This window comes from Molossus molossus, unplaced genomic scaffold (genome assembly GCF_014108415.1).
Source record: "Molossus molossus isolate mMolMol1 unplaced genomic scaffold, mMolMol1.p scaffold_m16_p_13, whole genome shotgun sequence".
NCBI lineage: Eukaryota > Metazoa > Chordata > Mammalia > Chiroptera > Molossidae > Molossus > Molossus molossus.
The window spans coordinates 5,660,441-5,686,826 of record NW_023425348.1 but is presented as its reverse complement, the minus strand read 5'-3'; the positions used below and the strand labels follow the sequence as shown (position 1 = coordinate 5,686,826).

At 48.7% G+C, this 26,386-nt stretch overlaps 1 long non-coding RNA gene across 1 annotated transcript; it reads right to left on the bottom strand.

The window, feature by feature from the left end:
- Nucleotides 1-12,231: 12,231 nt before the first annotated feature.
- LOC118627511 lies at nt 12,232-18,651 on the bottom strand. The gene is made up of 3 exons (XR_004959193.1): nt 18,576-18,651; nt 17,471-17,552; nt 12,232-12,251 (listed from the first exon to the last, which is right to left on the bottom strand). It is a non-coding gene; the product is annotated as an uncharacterized LOC118627511 (long non-coding RNA).
- Nucleotides 18,652-26,386: the final 7,735 nt, after the last annotated feature.

Sequence of the window (26,386 nt, the reverse complement as noted above, 5' to 3'; positions counted from 1 at the left end):
TGGGCCAGCCCACTGTGCAGGGTTTGGAAGGAACGTCGCCATCAGTCGTTCAGAGAGTCGGAGGGAAATGCAGCCAGGAAGCGGCTGTGCTGCCCTGGTTCGGCTTCATCTTGCAGACAAATACCCAACATTCACCAGCCCTGAAGCCACCGTGCCTTTGTTTTCCAAACATCGTGCTCGTGGCCACGGGTAATTGTTCCTGAACTGGCGTGGTCACCCGGCAAGTACCGCACAGCCTGAGCGACGCTTTAGCAGTGACGGTGACGGCGAAGCTCTCCTCAGGAACACGTCCCCTTCCTTTGTGTTTGCAGCACCAACGAAGATAATTCTCAAGTGAACGGCTTTCTTAGGTTCTACTTCACTTTATTTATTTATTTTCTCTACTGATTGGTTTTAGAAGGAGAGAAAGGGAGAGGAAGAGAGAGATGGAAACATCGATGAGAGAGAACATCGATGGGCCGCCTCCTGTATACCCCCGACTGGGGATCGGGCCCACAAGCTGGGCATGTGTCCTGACCGGGACTCGAACCAGCAGCCTCTTGGTGCAGGGTCGACGCTCAACCGCTGAGCCACACCGGCCGGGTGATCTTAGGTTCTATTTCAAAACGTGTCTGACCAGCAGCAGGCCCCCGGCCTCTGACTTCTGCACGCGGAGTCTGGGTTCGCAGGGGCCACATGTGTCCTTTGTCCCTGAGGCCCTGGACTCCCTGCCCCTGGCTGCCCCCGTGCACCGCCAGGGAGCAGGCCGGGCTGGGCGGCAGCTGTTTCTGGTGCCGCCCCTCCAAACCCAGCTCGCAGAGCACTCGAAGCAGGGCTGGCGAGCAGGAGCCCGCGGGGAACGGCAGCCGCTGTGACCCAGGTTCTTGTCTGGCTTCCCTTGACCGAAGGCTTCTGCCTGAGACTCAGGTCCAGAGGCATCTCCTGCTCCAGGGCCCTCTGGGGAAAAGAGGGTTATGTAACTAAGACTCCTGTCCTGATGAGGACACGGAGAAACAACCACAAAATACAACAGGCAAATAGCTGACATGCATTGCAGCTGACTGAGGTGTAGGCCTTGCATTAAGGACTTGCATCTATTATTTCACTTACCTCTAGTCTAAGGGATAGGTACCATTATTATCTTAAGTTTACAAATGAAGAAACTGTGAGTCAGAGAGGTTTACAAATTTAGTCAACCTACGGAACGCGAGAAAATATTTCAAATCCTATCTCTGATAGGGGACTTGTATCTAGAATAGATAAACTCATTATAACTCAATAATTAAAAGGACAACTCTAATGACAAATTGGAAAAGAATATGAAAAGACATTTTTCTAGGGAAACTACACAGATGGCCAATAAGCACGTGAAAAGATTTTCCATATCATTCGTCATCAAGGAAATGCAAAGTTAAACCACAATGAGATACCACTTCCCACCCACTAGGATGCGTATAATAAAAAAGACAGATAGTAACAAGTGTTGACAAGGATGTGGAGAAAGCAGAGCCTTTAAACTCTGCTGGTGGAACCATGAACTGGTGCAGCTGCCTTGGAAAGCTGTCTGGCAGTTCCACAAAACGGCAAACAGTGACCATTGACCCAGCAATCCACCGCTCGGCGTACGCCGGAGAGAAATGGAGATGCGTGTCCACGCAAGAGCTGCTACAGCATGTTCAGAGCCGCCTTAGGCAGATGCTCAGAAGGTAAAAACCATGGAAATGTCCTCACCTGATGAAGGGACCAACACTGGCTCCACGTCACACAGCCTCTTCTGAGTACATGGAAATGAGCCAGGACCTTTGATTTGCTACCAAGACAAGTATGATAACAGAGAGATGAATAGAAGTCGGTGTTGAGGCAGTGGCTAAGAAGGTTCTCCTGAAACAGGACATTTCCCCTGGAGTTCTGTACACTTCCTGTGGGAATGCTCAAGGATCTAAGATGACATTCCTAATGGAATGTTGTGTCTGGCTTCCCGTCACTGAAAAGGAACACTGCTCAGGAAAGCCTGGATCCTAGTCTGACCTTTCAGGGAGTGTTTGGGTCTCCTGTCCCCCCAGGACCTGATCCACCGCAAAGACTCAACAAGTTCTTGCTGAATCTAATTGAATTCTGTCCTTGCTGGGGCTAATCAGTCTCTTGGGAACCCTGTGCCCAGCACAGCCGCAGCATCTAACACAGCGCTTTGTGCATAATAAACACTCAACAAATATTTGTGAAAGGAGTGGACGGTCAAATGAAGGACATTTTAGCCTGGGACACAGGCTCCTGTATATTTGCGAGACCTATCAGAGTGAGGAAAATGAGGCGCCAAGTTTAATTTCTACGGGGAAAAAAATAAAGTATTTGATCATGCTTTGGCCCCAAAATGCCATCCTGTTTGTCCACTGTCACCACCACCAATGAAACAGGACATCTGGAATTTGGGGCATGGTTTTATTTATTTATTTATTTATTTAATTTCTTAATTTTTTAAATTCGCACCTGAGGATAGTTTTCCATTTATCTTCAGACAGAGTGGGGGGGAGAGAGAGAGAGAGAGAGAGAGAGAGCACGAAACATTGATGTGAGAGAGACACATTGATTGGTTGCCTCCCACACAACCCTGACCAGAGCTGGGGACTGAACTGCAACTGAAGTATGACCTTTGACGAGAATTGGACCCATGACTCTTTAGTGCACAGGTTGATGCTCTAATCACTGAGCCAAACCAGCCAGTGTTTTTTTTTTGGTACGTGCCCCTAGCAGGAACCGAACCCGGGACTCTCTGGTCCGCAGGCCAACGTTCCAACCGCTGAGCCAAACCGGCCAGGGCTGGGGCATGGTTTTAAAGAGTCCCCCAAATTTTGATTCACAGTTTGGTAAATAGCAACATAGATATTTCTAGCTAGAAGAGCCTTTAGCAATCCCTGAGCTATTAAAGAAAAATCAGCCTGGAGAACTGTCATCTTGTGGGAGGTGACAAGTGGCTGTGTAATTTCCAGAGGATAACCTGAGCCCAGGCAGGGAGTCATGAACCGACAGCGGAGCCTGTCATATCAAAGCTTCGGAAACTGACACCGTCTCTTTCACACATTATTTAACTGATTACTGGTTCTGGATAATCCACTTCCCACCCCCAAACATGTGGCTATACTGCCGTGGTTTTGCTGCGAGGCGTCACAGAGGAGGAAAGAAACCTTTCCCGGAGGGCCTGCTGTATTTCACACAGGCGAGTGGTGATGAAGGGCCGGCTGGAGACCACAGACCCAGCCCCTCCCCAGAGCCGCCCCAGGAGACACATTCCTGTGCAGAACCTCGGAAACTATTCACCTACTGCAAGCAGCAGGATAAGGACAGAACTGCTCCCCGAGGAGAGCTCTGTCCTTGGGCAGAGCAGTGGGGCGAAATAATTTCTAATAATGAGGCTGTAAGCTAGTGTTTGTCTACAAAACAGGCTGATTCATGAAGAGTAAACATGTCAACCAATTCGAGCACCACGCTGAATCTCCATTGTGTTCTGAGCCCGGTTTCCTGCCTCTGCAGACCGGCGCTCGCCGTCAGTGCGCGGCGGATCGGAGACTGCAGAGCACATTAACTCGGAGCTCCTGGGCTAATGAGGGCAGGTCCATTCCGCAGCCATAGAATTGTTGGTAATGGCCCATCACGGAGCAGATGTCTCATCTGTCATTGCACCGAGACGCCCACGCTCCAGAGGCCTCACATAGCCTGGGGAGGTGGCACAGCCAGGGGAGAGACCCTCATCTCTGGACTCCGGAGTGGAGAATCAGTGGGTGCCTACAGTGTGATTGGAGCCTGCCCCCCAAATCTTCCCTAACTCAGACTCTGCCCCCTCCTACCCATTATAGGGCTTAAAATACCCTCCTTTGCATTGTGTCCTATAAAAATGTAAATATGTCACCTGGAAGAAGTAACAGATTAAATTAGCATCCATTACTACTTATTATCACTGCAGGGAGAGCTGGGCCCCGAGGGAGCGACAGGAGGGCAGGGAGTCAATGCTGCAGGTGACCAAGAAGAGCCCGGAGGAGGTCTCAGGTCAAAGGGCAGGGTCTGGCTGGGCGCACAGAGCCACACCAGCCCCACGAGCTCTCGCCCACCCCATCGGACTGATACTGTGGGGTTTCCAAGATGTTTCCCCAGTTACCTGAGCAACTCAAGGCAGGGAGTGTAACTTACCTACCCTAGCAAATTCCCATAATCTGGCACATAAATATTTAGGAGACCCAAGCACCTCTCCAATCAACGTTTGTTGAATAAGTGAGCTTCATCTTCACGACCCCCTCAGAGGAGGTATTATTATTGTCTTATAGTTGAGGAAACAGAGGCTCCTGGAGCCCATTTATTTCCCAAGCACCATGGATCGAGGGGACACGAGCTCTGCACACAAAGAGGCAGGAAAGCGTGTGGCATGTGCACTCTGTCTAAGGAGACGAGTGCATGCCGGGGGGGGGATAAAGCAGGGCCCCCTTTGGGTGCTTTTGAAATCCAACCTGAGAGTTTGGGGGTTTTCAGGAAGCTCCGAAAGTTTGTTTACAGACCGGGAATGCAGGAAGCCAAAGAACAGTGAAATGTGCAAAGTGATATTCTAGAAAGATTGTTGGCACAGAGGAAAATAGGATACGTTGAAGAATCAAGAAATTAATGACGCCTTGGTGGGTGGCTCAGTTGGTTGGGGTGCTGCCCAGTACACCAAAGAGGTTGTGGATTCAATTCCTGGTCAGGGCACATACTTAGGTTGGGGCTTATACCGGAGGCAACCCATTTGGTGTTTCTCTCACATTAATGTTTCTCTCTCTCTCTCCATCTTCCTCACTCTCTAAAAATCAGTAAAAACATATCCTCAGGTGAGGATTAAAAGAAGACAAGAAAAAAAAGGAATTAATGACTAGTTAAGGGATTCCTAGTTGGGTCAGAACCAGGATAGCCGCAGTGGAACTGGAGGGAGGCTGCACAGTGGACAGACCGGGAGCAACGCACCGGCAGTCTTAGCGACGGATGAATGGGGAGCAGGGGAGGGCAGGGGGCTGAGGGGCGCGATTTCGAACCCACGCAGCTGAATGACAGCCAACGAACAGTGTGGGACATCAGGGTGGCACATCAGGTGGGAAGCCGGCCTTTGACCAAGAACGGTGACTTCTGTTGTAAGCATGCGGAGTAGGGCGACAGTGGAACAGCCCAGTGAGGCTGTGCATGCGACATCAGAATCTGAGAGATGCAGGGGAGCTGGGAGGCTTCGGCGATCGCTGAGCAAGTAGGAAGTGAGGCAGTCAGAGCCCCCAGAGTGACGACGGACAGGGTGAACACTGTGGTGACACTTGGAGCCGAGTGAGCGTTGGAGAAAAGGGGGGTGGCAGAGCCAGGTGCTGCAGACAGGTCCCCGAAAATGAGGAGACACCCTGCAGGATTTCCTGGTCTCTGGTTTTCCTCAAGAGGACACTCAGATGGGGCACGGGCAGGAACATGTAAATGGTGGGCAGCGAGGAGAGGAGAAAATGGGAGGGGGAGCCGAGGCCCGTGGTCCCTTTCAGAACAGGGAGGGGGAGCCGAGGCCCGTGGTCCCTTTCAGAACAGGGAGGGGGAGCCGAGGCCCGTGGTCCCTTTCAGAACAGGGAGGGGGAGCCGAGGCCCGTGGTCCCTTTCAGAACAGGGAGGGGGAGCCGAGGCCCGTGGTCCCTTTCAGAACAGGGAGGGGGAGCCGAGGCCCGTGGTCCCTTTCAGAACAGGGAGGGGGAGCCGAGGCCCGTGGTCCCTTTCAGAACAGGGAGGGGGAGCCGAGGCCCGTGGTCCCTTTCAGAACAGGGAGGGGGAGCCGAGGCCCGTGGTCCCTTTCAGAACAGGGAGGGGGAGCCAAGGCCCGTGGTCCCTTTCAGAACAGGGAGGGGGAGCCACACATGAAGGGCTGGAGCCAGCACAGAGAGGCTGGAATGTGGGAGCTGGAGATGCCGGAGGGGCCTGACATGGAAGCAGCAGGGGTGGGGGGGGGCTCGCAGGGGGGCAAGTCCAAGAGATTGTTTTACTGGAAAAGTCAGAAAAATAAGTTCAGTCTGGCAAAAAAGGAAGTAGATTCCCCAAGGAACAGAACGGGGTCCCAGATGGCAAAGGGAGTCAGATGTTGTCAAGAGTTGCCCAACGTAGGAGAAGAGCAGTCGTTTCTGCAGTTAGGATCTCATTTATACATTGCCGACATTTCAAATAATGACTTTGTATCTAGAATTGGAGAGTCATTGAGCACCAGGGCTAGTGAGGTCCCGGGACATCATCTGACTGACCCAAGTCTCATTTCGCCGACTAAGAAAATAAGGCCCAGAGAGGTGACATGAATTAATCAAGATCACACAGGTAGTTGAGGCGAAATCCGGACCAGAACCCAGGGCTCCTCATTGGATAGCAACCCTGTGTGCTAGATTTCCCAGGGTAACTCCAATCATATATGATTTATTCTTTCCAATAATGATAATTTCATTAAATATATAACAAAATATAATTTCACTTTAGTAACTTCAAATGGCTTTTCATATGAAAAATTTGAAAAAAGCAATAAATCAGGAAAATCAAATCATTTGTCAGAAGTGTCGCCCAGTTTTTGGTTCTGCAAATATAGTCACTGCAGTTATATGGCAGAGTGTCACAGGTGTGGATCTGGAGTCAAAGAGGCCCCACTGCCAATGCAGGTGAACCCACCACTTGTGTGACCTTGAATGAGACCCTTGACCTCGACACTCCCAAGGTGGCAGAGAAGGGCCCGAGGCAGCAGCTCAGCCACGCTGCCACCAGGGCCCTGAGCGTGAGCCAGCAGCAGCTGGTGAAACCGGAGAGGGGAGCAGGCAAAGCCACGGCCGATAATGTTTCCCTGTGGAATAATCCGTGTCTCAGCCAAAGACGAGGTGGAGGGCTTTTTGAGAGGCAGACCTGAAGAGAAAATGTAATTACTTTTTCCTGCACTTGAATTTCAAGGCGGTGTCCTTTTAAAATAAAAAAGGCACTTGAGGGGTATAAGGGAGGAGCAAGAAGAGAAGTGGAGGATGGAGAAGAATCGTTCATGCTGAAGCCTGTGACATTTCACCAAAGTGACTCCCTTTGGGGGCAGCTGGTACAAATGCCATTCAGTAGGCAGACCTGAGACAGTGGGAAGCAGAGAACAGAGGTAGGCTCTGCAGGAAATGGCAGGACCCCTCTCTTCTCACCGACCACTCCCCTCCCCCTAAATCCTGACGCCCTGGGAAGAAGTCAGGATGAGGACCAGCTGAGGTCCCTGGCCTGGCAGGGGCTGCAGACATCGTACAGCATTCACCGGATCACAAGGAAGCACAGACCCACCCCAACCACAGAGCCCTGGGGGTGTCTGTCCAGAGACAGTGAAGCTCCGAACCCCACTGGCCAGGAAGGACGATGCCATGTAGCTGCTTTCACAGCGCATGTCAGCCGTCGGCGTGAGTCTCGAACGGGCAGCCTGGGCTCTTCGAGTCAATGATCTGGGACATCAACGAAGGAAGGAGAAGACAGAGTCACGCTAACCCAGGCTTGAATTCAGCCTTGCCACTTACTATGTGACGTTAGCAAGCTATTTGACGTCTGTGCTGTTTCTTCACTTGAAAAAGGGCATTACAGCTGCAAGGTGCTGGGAAGACGAGCTGTAGGTGTTGCAAGCACCCAGGGTGAGCAGGCACTTGCCAGACGGTGTCACGTACACATGTGGGTCAGGAAGGAATATCCGCATCATGTGCGGGTCCCCGGCTGAGGTCTCAGAGTCATCCTGCAGGGGATGGACATTCATAAAACTCAAAGAGGCGTGATGACACTGTTTTCTCGGGCTCCCGATGCTCCCAGACCGTTGCTTCCTATCTCCAGAGATTGATGAGGCCTTCAGAACTAATGAAACCTTCTGGGGCCCGAGATATTTTACCCACTGGCCAAATCACTGCTTAAAAATCTGTTTTTCATTTACTTGCAATGATTTATGCTTCCACATACTTTCCAAAAATATTTATTGAAACTCACTGATGTGAAATCTACTTGGAAGCCTAGTGCTGGTACATGATAGATACATGGGCACTTCCTGTGGGCTGGATGCTCTCTTAGGGCCTGAGAGTGCTGTCCAAATGCTGACCTGGAAGGGTCCCCGCCCTTCTAGAAATTACTGGTGTCCAGTGTAAATCAAGGCTTCTCAACTGCCAACCCTAGAAGGCTGGTTCTTCTGAGGACTTGAACAGATCCGTTCAAGGAAATAGCTGTGGAGAAGATGAAACTTGCAGCCACTTGTCGTTATACACCGACAGGCACAGCAAGAGCAAGTCACACGGAGAGAACACTGGAAATGAGTTTCTTCATCCGGCAAATGCAGGTGATTCCTGCAGCTCTGTTTCAGGAGCAGAGAAGAAAAGTGCTGGACGGAGTGAGGCTGTCTGCTTTCAGAAAGCGGTCGTGGTGACGCTCGCCTGTTAGGCTCCTGGCTCCTGGCCGATGTCCCCAGCCCAGCGAGATCCGGACCCCAGCCCTGAAACCTTCTGTTCAGCCTCCCTGAACCGAGGTTCCTGTCTGTAAATGGAAATAATAAATGGCCAGAAGCCCCAAAGCTGTAGTCACAGTCCCAAAGGATTTCAACTATAACAGGAAAATGTGGGGTGAATTGAAAGACACTCCTTACTCAAGGCTCCAATGACTGGGCTTTGTTTTATATTTGGTTTTTGTTATTGTTGTGTGTTTTGTTTTTAATAGAGATCTCTTTTTTTAAGGGAAGATCTTCTAGATTCAGCTAAACATGTCTTTGGGAAGTAAACTCGTGGGACCTTGAGACAGCAGCCGAGGCTTCCTAACTGAAACCGACTCCTACGAGGAAAGAAGCCGGACCCGCGGCGGTGACTGACCAGCCCGATCACAGGGAGTTCAGAGTGAGAAGCGGCTCTCTGACAACTGAGGTCCCCACCGCGGGATCGTTCCTTCACCCCAAAGTGACGTTCCTGCAAGTCCTCTGGGTGCTGTGGGACACGGACCTGCTGGAGGAGGATTCATGATGGCAAGGAAGGCGGACTGCAGGGTCCTTATCTACACATCGGGTCACTGTTGTCCACTCCGCCGAGTAGCCAAGAAGCCTCCTGCTGCGAGAGAGAGCACGCGGGAAGAGGAGCCCAGCCTAACTGTGTTTTCTTGCAAATTAAGTGCTGTGCCAACTCAGGCACTGAGAGATACGCAGTATCTGTGCTTCATTAACAAGCTGGAGAAAACAAACGCTAATAACTGATTGATGCATGAGAATGAGGCGCCGGGAAGATGCCCAGCAGAGTTCCGCCCCACCGCTCCCAGAAGACACGCCTACCGAGCAGTCTCAGCTCCACGTGGGGCTGCCCTTGACCCATGAGGCGGGGAGCATGTAGCTCTGCGCTCCTGATCATCCACAGGTGCTAGCCCTGAGCCCTCGGGCTGGGGTGGTGGCAGATGTCACAGCGGGCAGGCTTCTCTGACCCACTTACCCGGGAACCGGCCAGACAGGGAGCTGGGAGGGGTGCAGACCAGAAGTGGCCAGGGACAAGCAGCCTGCCGTAGAGCCTCTGACCAGCAGACCAGCCTTGCTCAGAGTCTGAGGCAAACCAGGAGGCTGCGGGACCTCTGGAAGCCCCTGCAGGAGAATCGCAGCCAGGCTCCAGGGTGTGGGAGCAGCAGGCCCTCCCCACCCACGCTCTTCTCCTAGAAGCTGCTCCTGGCTTGTTTGGTCCGGGGCCTCGAGACTAAACACCTCGCCAGAGATACCCAGTGACCATGGGATCTGAGTTGTCCATCATGAACTAGGTGCTAGCTGCTCCTTCAAATCCGTAAATCTGAGTGTACTCAAAGCTTTCTATCACCAGGAAAAGAAGGGTATTCGGGAAGCCGGATGACAGCAGGCCGGCCCGGCAGGAGCTGGAGCACAGACAGGAAGAGGAGGTCACCGTGACCTTCAGTCCAGTGTCTCCAGGCAGCACTGTAGCTGGTTACAGAGGACCAGGACTCCTCATACAAGCTGTGGAGCCGTGGTTCTCGCGACGGGAATTCTGCCCACAGGGTCTGAAGACAGTTTTGAGTGTCACCTCTCGGGGAGTGGTACAGGCACCCACTGGGCAGAGGCCAGGGCTGCCTTAAAACTCCTACAAGGCACAGGGAAGCACTCCTCCACCCCAACACAGAATGCTCTGACCTGCGGTGTCAAGAGTGGCAAGGCTGAGAAACGTGGCAGGAGAAATACGAGAAAATGAAGGAAATCAGAGATGAACATATACCCGACAAAAACATGCACATTTATAACTTTCCTCATTTCCACAACCAGTTACAAGGTCACAGTTGCTATTCTTTCTCTCACCCATGCCTCTTCTGTGTGCATGTTAATTCTCCTGGGCAAAGAAATCATGCTTTCCCAGATCCTCGAAGGAGTTTTACTGCCAGAAAGAGTTTGAGTCCCTGGTCTAAGCAATTTCTCGTATCTCCCTGTTCCTGCCCCAGACCCAGTTCCAGAGGACAAGCCTAGAATCCTGACAACGCTTTTCCCACCACCCGCCAATCTGAGCTAGATCCCCAAGGGGAATCTTTTTTGGCTCAGGGTCACTTTTCTTTGTGCAAAAAATAAGGATATTTTATATTTCGCTATACACTGACTACACATATGGCAATTCAGTATTATAACTCTTTTCATTCATTTAATCAATAAATGTTTATTGAGCACCTACTACATGTCAGATGCTCTGCTAGCAGACATGACGAAAGTGAGGAGAGCAACTTCCTGTCTTCACAGAGCCCAGGCTCCAGTGCTGTGATCACAGGCTTGTTGCAGTGGGAGACCAGAACTCACATCTTGTATGGTTCTCTGCCCAAGAGTCTGTAATTACCTGCCCTGGGCCTAACCTGTCCAGAATCTGCTGGGTGGGGGATGTGCCCTGCAACACACCATTGTTTTTCACTATCTCTAGAAGCTTTTTTCTGTAGCTTTTCACCATTATGTCCCTGGGTTTTGAGTTAACCCCTGTTCTTTGCTTCGCTTGGGATTCTGAAGGATGAATTAGGGAATGACCAAATGCACACACTTAAAATGAGAACAAAATGCCAGTTTCCTCCAAGAGGCCAGAATACCCTGCCTCGAATGTGTAGCGTCCCCTAACCTACCAGTCCTCTGCGACCACCCCAGAGCAGGACACTTTTCTCGGAGGGTCCCTGGATCGTCCCACAGTGCAGGCGTCCAGCGGGAGCCAAGGCTGGGCAGCTTGGCTCTCAGGGTGCCTAGGAATGTCTGGTGACTCCGAGGGGCACACGCCAGGGGCCCTCTCCACGCGGGTCTGGGAATCCACCTGACAAGAATGTCGGGGATTTGGAAGAGCTGTTCTGAGGTCAGCTGAAGGAGGCGACATCTACAGGAGTGTCTTACATTTCCCATCGCTTTGCCTTCTGGTTTCTGTGGCCGTGTCTTCCGTGACGCTCATTTTCTGTTGTGTTTCTGTCGTCTCTATGTTTTACCGTGTGGTTAGCATCGTGGACGACATCCTGCCATTCGCTTCATCTCAGAACACTTCATACTGTACCTTGGTGGTTAACAATATACACAGAATTTTTTAGTATTTTCACTTTTCTTGTGTTTACTTATCATTTATTCAGTAAATATTTACTATCTACTCTATGTTAGGAACCCGTGTAAGCACTTAGAGTTTATATTCACAGAGAAAGTGGTGACCGATAATAAACAAACTGGCAGAGTACAAGACATCAGAGCGAGGTGGGGGTAGAGTGATCGGAACAGGGAGCAGGCTACACAGGGCCAGGAACCTGCCTGAGAAAGGGAGAGAAAACCACCGAATGAAGGCGGGATCAGCCACGCAAAGCCTGGGAAGAGAGCATTTCAAGCAGAGGCAAGAGCAGGTACAAAGGTCCTGAGGTGGGAACACACTTGGCATGTCCAAGGCCTGGGACGGCTGGACAAAGTTAGCACAGGGGCCAGTTATGAAATAGGTCAGAGACGTAAGCAGAATACAAATCACATCAAGTCACAGGAGCCACAGTCGGGTCTGGGTCTCATTCTGAGTATGAGGGGACACATTAGAGGAATTTGAGCAAGAAAGGCATAACTGACTTACATTTTAAACAGAATCGCTCTGGAGACCTAAGGTGGCGGTGTTTGCCGGCGCACAGAGAGTGGAAGGGCAGCCAAAGCCGCATCCACTACGGAAAGTCCAGAGCCGGGCCAGTTGTTTGTGTCGTGATGTACTGTTCCATTTGGAAGTCAGGACTGGTGCCGCTGAAGGGGGTTCCTGCTGCGAGAGAGGGAGAGAGAAGCATCAGGGAGAGACTTCTGGTCAGGACGGCAGGGAGGTAACGCGGTGTCCGTCCTCCCACAACCACATCACAGCTACAACTAACTACAGAACAGCCATCATTCAGAACCGCCTGAAATCCAGCTGAATGGAAGTCCTACAGCTACGGAATTAAAGCAGCAGCCACATCGAGGCTGGTCTCACACCCACGTGTGGCGGATAAAATCAGGAGGACACCTCCGCTTGGAAGGTCCTCCCTGAGGACTGAGGGGTCCCCGTCCCACACCAGGTGCCCCGCTCAGGGTTCCAGTGCCAGGAAGAGAATCCCCATCACTTCTGACTGGAAAAACCAGCTGGAACTGAGGCTCAGGGAGGCCGAGGCGGCTGGAGCCCCAGGCAGCTCCTTAAAGTGCCTGCGCACGGACTTGTCGGACTCTCTCCCTCTAAGCTTGGAGGGGAGGCAGCTCGAGGGGTGCCAGAGACATACAGGGAAGAACTGAGCTGTTTGGCACTGGAGCGAGGGCTGGAGAGGGGGCTTTCTCCGGGACAAACGTGCTGACAGAGGCCTTTGTTCCTTTGGTGAGCCCTTCCCTGGGGCAGCAGACAGCCACCATATCTGGGACTCCAGCAACCTGGCTCACACTGGTAGCCCCGCCCTGGTGATTCCCTGAGGCCCCGCCCCACCCCACCCCACCCAACTTTCAGGCCCACCCAAGCTGTTGGCACTTGCTTAACCATAGGATTGGCCTGTCTTGGATCCTGCTTCAGGTTTTCCTAAATTCTTTCAAACAAGCAGCATCTGGTTTCAGCGAGCCCCATACCTCTCGTTAAGTAATACACAGAAACAAACACAGGGAGGCAGCCAAAATGAGGAGACAAAGAAACGGGTCCTAAAAGAAAGAACAGAACAAAACCCCAGGAAAAGAACTAAGCGAAATGGAGATAAGCAACCTAACAGATGCTGAGTTCAAACCACTGCTTATAAGGATGCTAATGGACTTAGTGAGAACCTCAGCAAACCTAGTGAGGGCCTCAAGAGCATAAAATCAGACCAGTCAGAAATGAGGGAGGCACAAACTGAAATAAAGAATAATTTACACAGATTCAGTAGTAGAGGAGGTAAAGCCAAGAAGCAAACCATCGATTTGGAATGTAAGGAAGCAAAAAACACCCAATCAGAACAGCAAAAAAAAGAATCCAAAAAAATGAGGATAGTGTAAGGAGCCTCTGGGACAACTTCAAGCATGCCAAATTCGCATCTTGGGGGTGCAGAAGGAGAAGAGAGAGAACAAGAAATCAAAAACCTATTTGAAACAATAATGGCAGAAAACTTCCCTAATGTGGTGAAGGAAACAGACATATAAGTCCAGGAAGCACAGAAAGTCCCAAACAAGATGAACTCCAAGAGGCCCACACCAAGACACATCATCATCAAAATGCAAAAGGTTCAAGACAAAGAATCTTAAAAGCAAGAGAAAAGCAAGAGAAAAGCAGTTAGTTACCTACAAGGGAGTTCCCATAAGACTGTCAGCTGATTTCTCAAAAGAAACTTTGCAGGCCAGAAGGGAGTAGCAAGAAATATTCAGAGTGATGAAAAGCAAGAACCTACAACCGAGATTACTCTATCCTGCAAAGCTGTCATTTAGAATCGATGGCCATATAAAGAGTTTCCCAGAGAAGAAAAAGCTAAAGAAGTTCATCACCACCAAACCATTATTATATAAAATGTTGAAGGGTCTTCTTGAAGAAAAAGATAAAATATATGAACAAACCTCAAAGGGAAGGGGGGTGGGGAGTGGGAAGAAATAAACCAAAGAACTTATATGCATAACCAGTGGACACAGACAACAGTGTGGGGAAAGGCAGGAGGGGGGCGGGAGTGGGGAGGAGGGGTCAATGGGGGAAAATAAGGAACATCTGTAATACATTCAACAGTGAAGATTAAAAAAAAAGAATCGCTCTGGCCACTAAGGATAATCTCCTAGAGGGAAGCAGGAGGGTGGGCCGGGAGACCACTTAGGAGGCAATGGGAACTGTGTAAGAGAGACGGAGACAACTTGGGCTGGCAGAGAAGATGCTACCTAGTCAGCCTTAGGATGAATATTAAACACAGCACTGATAGAACTTGCTCATAATTAGACAAAGTGAGAGAGAAAGAAAGCATCAAGGGTGAGTGTGGGATTCGGCCAGGTGACAGCATTACAACCAGGTGGCACATCACTACATCCAGGTGCATATCACTACAACCAGGTGGCACATGACTACATCCAGGAGGCACATCACTACAACCAGGTGACAGCATCACAACCAGGTGGCACATCACTACATCCAGGTGGCACATCAGTACGATGGAGAACCTGTGAGAGACGCAGAGTGAGAGGGTACGCCGGAATACAGAATCAATCAAGGCTTTGTTGGGCAGCCATCATCTAGAACTGTGGTGAGAGGTCGGGTTTACAGAGGTAAATTTGGGAGCCGTCAGCATATACACAATTTTTAAAGGCATGGATTGAATGAGACCCCTAGTGAGGGTCTTTAGATAAAAAAGTCCAAGGTGAGTCAGGACGGAGGCCAAGAGGCACGAGTGAGCGCAGGAGCTGCCTGTGAAATGGGAGGGACGGTGCGGTGTCTGGGAAGAAGACACGTTCAAATAAACCGAAGACGGAGAGACACACAGGGCTTCAACTGCATCAGCGATGTGTGCAGTCGTGAGCAGGATGACCTCACTCTGACCTTTCACATCCTTCGTAGGGATGAAATACTTTATTGTGAAATGTTTGTAACAAAGACGGGAGCGATCGACTATTTCAAATGCTGCTGAGAGATCGAGTAGGGTAAGGAGAACCAGCCCGTTGGATTTGGCCAATGTCTCACTAGTGATGAGGATGAGAACAGTTCCAAAGAAGGACTGACAAGAGCTCCCTTGGAGTGGGTTGAGAAGAGAATGGAAGCTGAGAAGGGCCAACAGTAAATATGGACCGGTCTTTTGAGAAATCCTGCTGTAACGTGGAGCAGAGACCTGGCGCAGAAGCTAGGTCTAGTTAATCGCCAGGAGAAAAGGGGTAAGTGAAAATGCAGCGCCCTGAGTCAACAAGGGCGAAGGACATCCAGGCTACGGGGGCACTGGCCGTCACTGGCACTGCTCATTGTCACGCGGGGTGGACACCGGGCAGGAGTCTGCGCAGGGTCGACCACAGGCTCTCAGAAGCACGAGGGTGAATGATGGATCAGGTGGTGGACAAACACAGTTCCATTCTGATTTCTTCTACTATTCTCTTGGGAAATGGAAGGTGGGTGGTCAGCTGACAAGATGGGGAGGATTTTGGAGGTTAAGGAGAGAGCACTCCAAAGGTTGAAAGAGCCCTGGCTGGTTTGCTCAGTGGTTAGAGCGTTGGCCTGGGGACCAATGGGTCATGGGTTTGATTCCGGTCAGGGGCACATACCTCAGCTGTGATTCATCCCCGGCCCTGGTCAGGGTCGTGTGGGAGGCAACCAGTCGACGTGTCCCTCTCACGTCGATGTTTCTCTCTCTTTCTCCCTCCCTCCTACACTATCTGAAGATAAACAGAAAAACGCCCTCGGGTGAGGATTGAAAAATAAAAGGTAGAAAGAATCTTACAGACTTGCAGAGAAAATTAAGCAAGAACACATGACAGGAAGGCCAGACATAGCTGCGGCTCCACTCGAGCTCAGTGGACCCGTGTGACGTGTGCTGGGCTTCCGGTCCCTTCTCACTGCGCTCAGGCGGGGTGAAGGGCAGAGTGGGCTGAGCCAGTGTCGATGTGAAGAGAAGGAGGAGGCGTAGGGAGTTCAAGATGAAGGTGAGTCCTTGGGGTGGAGCACAGATCCCAAGTCCTCTGCCCTTCTGCTGGGCTCCCTTCAGGAATTTTTTCCTAAGAACCTCAATGAAGGACCATCCGAATCTGTCGCGGAAGTTCTTACAATACAGAACTTGGAAAGGGAAGGGATGGGGTCTCTTCCCCGGAACTTCCCCAGCAGCCAGAGCTACCACCAGGGGAACAGGAGAGAGCGAACACTGCCAAGTCACAAAGGCTGGGTGACCCCCCAGTCCCCAAGCTAATAGGGGCCCCTTGCGGATACCCCCCCCCCCGAGAAATCAAGAGCTGCTCCATGGCAACGTCCGTCTCTGCCTGACACTGGTGAGGCGCTGGGGTGGGCTGGAGGCCCTGCATCCGCATGAGCAAGGGCAAACAAATGGCCTATTTGCTCCTCCATCCACGAACGCTCACAGAAGCTCGGGTAGCTCTTCATTTCGATAGAATTTAACTAAACAAGCCAGCCACTCTGCCGTTCAGTAAGAATGACCGAGGCTGTGGCTTAGAGACATTGCTATTTGTGTGCAGAAAAGTCAGAACTGGTGCAAAGACAGGTGAGGCTTGGCTTTGGCAAAGGAGGGGAAACAGATGTGGAGAGAGGGCAGCCAAGGAAACGTGTGTGGTTGAGAGGCTGGTCCCTAAAAATCAACGGTGTCTACCGCATCCCCGACCAGACAGCCAGCGCGCTCAGGCTGGTCGCCCTGTGGGGCCGCACTGGCCCTGCCTTCCCAGCTGGCTGACCCCTCCCCTCACCATCCCTAATCAAAACCATTTCCACTTCTTCTGAGCACTCGTACGAGACTAGTGCTAACTGAAAAGTTAATTCAAGCTAATGCAAATTATAGTTAAATATAACTATAGACAACATTTACATTTTTAAAAGTGGTAAGCAGGGGTGCCTTTCTCAGCCCCTCCGAGGTCAGACCTGGAAGGTCCATTTGCTCCTTCTGGTTACCAAATACCACACGGGTCAGGAGACACCAGGGTCAAATCTTTCCATAAAACTGGACTTCCATCTTAAGACAACATGCTCAGCTTAGAATGCATTTGTTTATTGCCTGTATTACTCCAATATATGCAGATGGGATCCTCTGTTTAATCAAAATGAACCTATGATAGTGATATTTGCTTAATTTCCTCTCCTGCACCAGGGGAGGGGAGTTCCCCAAGACAAGAAGAGGGAGGGGGAGGCACCTGCCCGTCACCAGCACAGGAGACCTCTGCCCAGGACTGGCAGCTCTGCCCAGGCCACCAGGGGCCTCTGTGCTGGTCTGGGTGCCAGGCAGGAAGGTGTCAGGCAAGGCCTGGGAGAAGCAGAGGGGGACCAAGGTGTCCAGGGGACCCAACTGCAGAAAGTAGCCTGGCAGGCGCTGTGTGACTCACCTCACCGGAGAACTGCGGGGATGTGAGTCCGTGTCAGGGAACCAGACCTGCTGCTGTCAAGGTTTGTCACAAGAACCCCAGCCTGGTACAGATATGGTAGTTAAGGCCCCAACAAGTTTCTTCCCCCAACTTCTCTCAGCTTTCCCTGGTCTGCGAATGAAGCCAAATCCAATCCCCTACTTTCCCAGGCACTCATGCCTGTTCTGCCACTCAGAATGGAGAGGGGCTGACCCTGACCTCCAGAGGAAGCGGACACTGGGACAGACGCAGGCCTCCTGCCAAGGAGCCCTTGGACAGCCTGCAGAGAGTGGCCCATGCAGTGGGCATGCCCACTGAGGCTCACAATGACCTTAGTGGCCTCCAGAAGCGTCGTCCATTCGTCCACCCATTCATCTCGAGAAACGAGCAGGCGGCCCTGCTCCAGGACTGATGACTTGCCTGCGGGCCGGGACCCACCAGTCCCCGGGCGGGCGATTCCCTACTGCAGTGAGCCAGGGGGTGGTGTTTCTGTGAGGCGAGTGTGTGTCTGTAGGGGTCAAGGCGGAGTCCAGCAAAGAGCTGCGGCCTCGTTCCCACTCAGCGGTGGAGCCAGGTCATCACTGGCCCACCCCCAGGCCCGTTGCCTTGCTCCCTCTCCAAACACAGTGCTCTCCGGAGTTGATCTTCCACTAAATGTGTCCATGCTCCTGGAACTTCCATTCCAGGCCCTCCGCCCGCAGGCAGATGCTGCCAGGTGCAGACACAGTGGAGGTCGTCGGGCACATTTCTCCCCCTGTGCTTCCTCCTGCGGGTCTGTCGTCCCACCTGTTTGTGTCGGGGCCCCTTTCCGTCTGTCCTCCTCTTCTCTCTCCAAATAGCTTGCACCAGGCTCCCCTGCACGGGGCCCTCCGAGGCTTCCTGCGCACCCTTGTCTCTAGGGCCCTCCAGGGTTTCTGCCTCTGGTTTCCACCCCCAGTTAGCTGACACTTGATCTGAATCCCTTTCTTGCTTTCTCTGCTCCCCAAGATTCAGGGCATCGGAACTGCCCCTGCTCCCCAGGCCACCGCCCTTCCTCTGAAGTGTGGACATGCGCCCAGACTCCAAAGTCACCCCATCTTGCACACACCAGGCGGAAGGTCTTGTTCCCAGAAGCTGCAGGTCATATCACAGGCCCATACTCTGACGTCACGTGCCTCTTCTTTCTGGAAATGGAAGATGGATCATGAGCACGTTTAGTGTTTGCATTACTTTCTTAGGATGGAAAGGAGACCCTAGAAGGTTGGTATCCCAGCCCCACGAAAGGCGGTTCTACCAGGCTGCTTGCCGCGGCCCAGGGCTCCTACCACCTCCCTCGTTCCCAGTAGCTGTCCCTTCCCTTCCCCTGTGCCTCTGAGGCAGTGAGATCACCAGACTTGACAGGAAGAAGCAGCTGGGGTCTGAATTGCCCCATCGCTGCAACGCGGGTGTCCCCTGCCAGTCAACGAGTGAGAAACAGGGCCAGGAGACGGCCGTCGAATGCCCCGCTGAGGCCCCCCTCCCGGCCCTGTGTTGCCCGAGTGCGGGAGGTTTGCTCTCTGTCTGTCTGTCTGGACTTCGGGTGCAGAAAGGGTGAGTACATCACGCTCCTGTTTTTACGATAAATCATCCTCACTTAGCATCAGACTTGGAGAACAAGCGAATGGGTGTAAGGAAAGAAGCAAGGAGGGTTCTCACTTAAAATACTGTCTGGCTGGTTGTCTACCTCAGACCTCCGCTTTTGGACCCTCAGATATGAAGTCACAGGGGAAAAAACCACGGACATCTGAAAGTTGTAAAAGCGAAGACTTCTGTGAACCTATTGCTTGAATTCGGAGGAGCCCCTGCTGCCCGTCTGGTCGGAGGAGCCGGCGTGTGGAACAGGTGGTGAGGCCGGGCCACTGTCGCGGGGGTGGGGGTGGGGGGGGTGGTATCCCGCGTCCTCAGGGCTGCAGGCCCTGCTGTTCGGAGAGCAGGCCCGGCTGGAGGCGAGGGGCGGGGCTGCAGGGGGGCGGGGCGCCCCGGAGCACACGGGGGACGGGGGACACAGGGTTAGCAAGGAGAGAAGTGCACTAGGATGGGGGCTCTCTGAGGCCTCTGCGCCCACAGAGAAATAAGGGACTCTGTCAGAATATAGAAAATACACTCCTCTATTCCCCTTTCCTAAAAATTAAAAAATATGTATACTTAAAGATATATAACATCCTAGCCAATGCATAAGACAAGAAAATGAAACAAATGGTATGCAAACTGGGGAAAAAGAAATAAAATTGTCTTAGTTCACAAATGACAGGATCATCTATGTAGAAAATCCAAAAGAATCAACAAAACAAGCTCTTGGAAGTAATTGATAACAGTGAGGTCGGAGGGCACAAGGTTAATGCACAAAAGCGTTGCTTCCCCCTGTATCAGAAATGAAAAGTGGGGTTTGAAATAAAAACACAGTGCCATGCACATCAGCTCCTGTAAAAATGAAACACTTAGGTATGAATCTAAAAAAATATGTGAACAAGAGCTATAGAAGGAAAATTCGAGCTGTGATGAACCACAGAGGAGCTAAGTAAATGGACAGTGTGCATGGATGAGGAGCTTCCATATTGACAAGGTTCAGTTCTTCCCAATTTGACCTATAGATTCAATGCTTACCACCAATCACAAGCCCAGCAAGTTACTTTGGTTTTAAAGTTTATATGGAGCCCAGAGACATAGAAAGGGGCACGGTTCAGACTGACAAACATCAGAGAAGGGGGTGGTGGGGGGAGGGATGAGATAAACCAAAGAACTTAATGCATGTATGTGTAACCAATGGACATAAACAACAATACTGGGGGTGGGGGGTGGGAGGAGGGTGTCTAGAGGGGAAAAAGAGGAAACATCTGTAATAAAAATTGCAAAATAAATAAATAAGTAAAGTGTGTATGGAGAGGGAAAGGCCTAGCTAACGTGACATTGAAAGGAAAACAAACGACGAAGCTGGAAGACTGCACCACCCAGCGTCAAGTCTCGCTATACAGGTACAGTAATCAAGACAGTGTAGTAGGATTGGCAAAAGAACAGACAAGTATATCCACGGAACATAAGGGAGCGTCCAGAAAGAGACCCACATAGGTGTAGTCAACTCATCTCTAACCAAGGAACAAAGGAGTACACAGGGACAGAGAGCTTGTAGACAGGTGGTGCCGGAACACCCTCACGTCCCCTACAAACATGTATGTGAACACAGACTGCACCCCCACGAAGTTAACCTGAAACGGACATCAGACCCAAATGTAAAGTGCAGACTGTAAAACTCCTAGAAGGTAACATAGGGAAGAACCTACATGACTTGGGTATGGTGATTACTTTTAGATACTCCACCAAAGACATGATCCTTGAAAGAAAGAAATGATAAACTGGAATTAATTAAAATTAAAACTTCTGCTTTGAACATGCAATGTCAGGAAAATGAAAAGACAAGCCACCAACTGGAAGACAATATTTTCAAAAACTAAGCATATACTCTTGTCACATGACCCAGCAATCACACTTCTGGGTATTTACTGAAGGGGTTAAAACTTATGGCTACACACACACGCAAACTGCACATTGATGCGTATAACAGCTCTGTTCATAACTGCCCAAACTTGAAAGCAACCAAGATGTTCTTCAGTAGATGAATGGGATAATAAACTGTGGTACATCCAGACAATAAAATATTATTCATCTCTAAAAAGAAATGAGCTATCAAACCATGAAGAGACATAGCAGAAACTTAAAAGCATGTTACTGCGTGAAAGAATCCGATCTGAAATGGATGGTTCCAAGTATCTGACATTATGGAAAAGGCAAAATCATGGCAACAGGAAAAAGATGAGTGGTTGCCAGAGGTTAGAGAGGACGCAGGGATGGGTTAGTGAAGCCCAGAGGATTTTTAGGGCAGTCGAAATACTGTGCATGATACTGTGATGGCAGACACATGTCACTCTACATTTGTCCAAACCAGTAGAATGTACAAGCCAAGAATAAACCCTAATGTAAACCGTGGTCCTTGAATGACAGTGATGAGTCAACGTAGGTTCATTAATTGGACCAAATGGACCACTCCGGCGGAAGATGTCGGTAATGATGGAGATTCTGTGTGAGTGGGGCAGAGAGTACACGGGAAACCGCTGTGAACGTAAAACTGCTCTAAAACATAAACTCTATTAAATATATTTTTAAGATATATGCTTGGGTTAAGAATGTGGAAAGTTATTTGCTGACTACTGAAATCTACTAAATATAAATAGAAATTGCTATAAATATGATTGCAAACTAAATACAAGTGTCAGAAATAATTTTTAAAAGAGAAGCCATATAAAGTAAAGATAGCAATATTTTATTATGGGCTAATAATTTGGACCAATACTCTTACCAGGAACAACTGAAAATTCCAGAAAGGTATTTACTAAATCTCTTTAAAGGCACAGAAAATACGACTACCCACCAGGGAAGTACCAGGCCAAACAAAAGTGATTGGAGACCCGTCAGGGAAACAGAACCATGAAGCTGCCTTGTTCTGAGGGTGTCCGTCCAGCTCCGCAAACACGAGCTTCGCTTTGGACATCAGACTTCAGTGACTGAACGAGACGAAGGGGCAGATGTCACATCAACATTTATTCAGTGATGCTTCCCACAAAATGATGAGATCCCCAAAGACTGTCTTCAAGATAAGACTGACCAAGAAGGACACAGCCCCTTGCCACCACCAGGATACTAGTAGGAAGTTACTTTGCACTGCTCACAGAAACTTCCCTGAGAAGTTCAAACACCAGCAGCTCTTAAGCGGATTTGTAGCTGAAATTTACATAATTTGGTTGGGCATAAAAAAAACAAAACAGAAAAACATCTTATGGCGTCACTGAACTTAACATGGTTCTGGGCTGGTCGTTCCCCTAAGCATGAAGCAGAGGTAAAAATAAATGTCCTCTGAAGAATGCACCTTCATGCTACGCCCCAAACAGTTTCTAAAAATGATACCTATAAGGGCAGTAATATTCATACAGTCAAAAATAATAAACCAGTTAAAGTAAAAGGAGTGAGAACCCGCGGAGATAACAAACAGTAGAAACAGATCCACAAAGACTTCAGGAACTAGAATTATCAGGCTAGATCAAATGCAATCATGCTTGATGTCTTTAAAGAATAAAAGGCCAGTTTTAAATATCTTCAATAAATTTCTGCAAGGAAACCACAAAAATTATAGCATATGTGTTTTAAATAAATAGAATGTTTAGGAATTTCTTGGGACGAAAACAATGGGTGGGTATAACAGCTGACATACAGCTAAACAGAGAACTTGTGAACTAATAAGAGAAGAAATGATTCAGAATCTAGAACAGAGTCCCAGCAAGAAAAAGAAGAGAGAATAGCAGAGTGGCAATATTTTAAATTATAATGGCTAAGAATTTTTCTGAATTAATGAAAGACACCAATACACAGATTTAAGAAGCCAAACAAATCCTAAGGCTGAATAAAAAGAAATCCATACTCAGTTTCAATATCGATAAATGGAAGAGCATCAGATAATTTTTTTTTAACCCTAAAAGATAGATTCCCTCAAAGGATCAATCGTTACAGTGATAACCAACTTCTCAACATCAACAGTGACACCTAGAAGTCAAAACGGTACATTCGTGTACTGAAAAGAAGCAAGTGCTTATTTACAATTCTATTTCTGGCCCCCAAAAATATCTATAAAAACAGAGAGAGAAAGCAAGACATGTTCAGACCAACGATAACTGAGAATTCTCCAGGAGCAGATTTCAACCAAAGGAAACCCTAAAGAATTTATTTGAGGTAGAAGATAATCCCAAACAGAAACACTGAAATTAAAAAAGAAATGAAGAACTCAGGACATAGTGAATATGTGGATAAATTTAAATACTGACTGTATAAAACAACAGTATTAAATGCCTCAACAAAAATAATTAAAATATATGACAACAATAATATATAAGCCAGCAGTGTGGGAAAGAAAGAAACAAACAAAAAAAACCCTAAAACAGTCTAAAGTTCTTATTTTATCAGAGGAGACTAAAGATAGCAGCTAACTTCAGACTTTGGTCAATTTCTCAGGTAACTACCAAATGATGTTTCCAAAGTGTAGATGTTTTCAAACTGGCTGAAAGAAAAATAGAAGTATTTTGAGAAATCCTCTGTAAATCCAAACAAATAAATGTAAGAAAGGAGAGTAAAATAAACATAGAACAGGTCAAATAAATGGTAACCACAGGTAAGGTGGTAGATTTAAATGCAAACATATCAGTAATTACATTAAATCTAAATCGACTGATTGCTCCCAATAAAATCAGAGCTAGCCATGCTGGATTAAAAATAAAAACCTCGCTATAGCAATCTTGCAAAAATGTGTCAAAACCATAAAGATACAGAAAAGATGAAAGTAAAAATAGTGTTTATATAGACATTTGTGTAATAATTATTTAATACCAAACATGTATTTTATGCATTTTCTTTAATATCACAATAAAAACTTTCTAAAGTACTGTACATATTTAAATGCTTCTCATACTTAAAGGTAATCAGTAACATAATTTAAAATAGGACATATTTTCCAAATCACTGAAGAAAATAAAAGGATATAAAACATATCCCATAGAGCTTAAGATAGAAAACAAAGAAAAAGCAAAGAAGCATAAAAATGGGAAGCATAAAATACGTGGCAAATATAAAAACAAATAAATCAATCATGAAATAAATATAAGGAGCTTAACTACCCTATTAAAATAAAAATATTCTCCAAATGTGCTACAAATTCAAATCTACTCTGCGCTCCTACAAGAAATAGATATAAAGAAAAATAGCAACAACAAAAAAAAAAAATAGTGTGAAATAAAAGAATGAGTAAAAATTTTTCAAGCAAGTACTGAACAATGAAGCACCTAGTGACAAGGCTGAATTCTGCAAAGGTTTCATTCCAAGCAAAAAGCGTTCAACAAAACATGAAATGTCACCTATGTTTATGAAAGTTACAATCCACAATGAAAATATAATAGTCATAATTTTTTATATGTCAAATCAGCATCAAGCTATAAAAAGCAAAAATTGTTGGAAACATACAGGAATATTGAAAAACATCCAACTGTGGAATACTTAACCACCACCCTTTCTTGATAGATTGAGAAAATAAAAATAAGTAAAGACATAGAGGATTTGAATAATAAAACGAATAGGATTGAGTTACTAGAAATACATCAAACGATGTACCCTACAATCACCAACAACACCTTTTCCTGTACCTGTGAGACATTGATAAAAGTTGATGCTGAGCTAAGTATCAAAGAAAGCTTCAGTAAGTTCCCAAATGCACCACTTTGTAAGCAACATTCTCTGACAACATAATAAAACTAGGAATTGATAACAAAAATGTTAGGTAAAAAAAACTAGAAATTAAAAATCACTTTCCTGCCCTGGCCGGTTTGGCTCAGCGGTTAGAGTGTTGGCCCACGGACCAGAGTCCCGGGTTTGGTTCCTGCTAAGGGCATGTACCTCAGCTGCAGTTTGTCCCCAGACCCAGTTGGGGTCGTGTGGGTGGCAACCACTCGATGTGTCTCTCTCATGTTGATGTTTCTCTCTGTCTCTTCCTCCGTCTCTCTTCCTCCCTCTCTCTCGTTCTATCTAAGGATAAATGCAAAAATGTCCTCAGGTGAGGATAAAAAAACAAAAAAAGCAACATTTTCTTGAATTAGATAACTTAAAGAGAAAAAAACTAAAAATAGAGATATACAAGTATGCATAAAGTATTTTTATATTAATGGAATATTTGAATTAACTGAAACTCAACAACAGAGGTATGATATAGAGATTTGAAGAGAGTTTCTATACTCTGCTAAATATTTCACTGGGCCTGTCGCAATATTGCCTAAAATGTGTATCTCATGAAAAGGTCGTTTCATGAGAACACGGGTGATGCACTGACCGAAGTTCGGGGGTACCTTGCGGTGTAGAAACCAGGCCCAGGGCAGTGCAGGCTGCTCCGCCCCAACGCCTGCGGTGTGACCTCGGACAAGTTCTCCGTGCAGTGAGCCTCCATGTCCTCATCTACACAGGGGTTAATGAGAAGTGTTTCAACATACAGTCCTGAGTGTCACAGGTAACACGGGTGGCCTTCGTTCATCCTGGTTAATCAGTTTCAGACTCTACTGTGATAAATGATTTCTGCAAAGTGGGATTCTTTATGTATAGAGTCCTCCCTCGCCACTTGTGCTCCTGCCTTCGCCGCCACACGCTATCGCGGTTTTTTCAAATACCACACCACACCACACCACACCACATCACACACACCACACACACCACACCACACCACTCACACCACATCACACACACCACACACACCACACCACATCACACCACACCACACCACACCACACCACACCACACCACACCACACACACCACACCACATCACACCACACCACACACACCACACACACCACACCACACCACACACACCACACACACCACACCACACCACTCACACCACATCACACCACACCACACACACCACACCACACCACACCACATCACACACACCACACACACCACACCACACAACACCACATCACACCACACCACACCACTCACACATCACACCACACCACACACCACCCCACACCACACCACACACACCCCACACCACACCACACCACACCACACCACACACACCACACACACCACACCACAACCACTCACACCACATCACACCACACCACACACACCCCACACCACAACACACCACATCACACACACCACACCACACCACCACACACCCCACACCACACCACACCACACCACAACCCACACACACCACACCACACCACACACCCATACACACCACACCACACCACACCACACCACACTACACCACACCACACACACACCACAC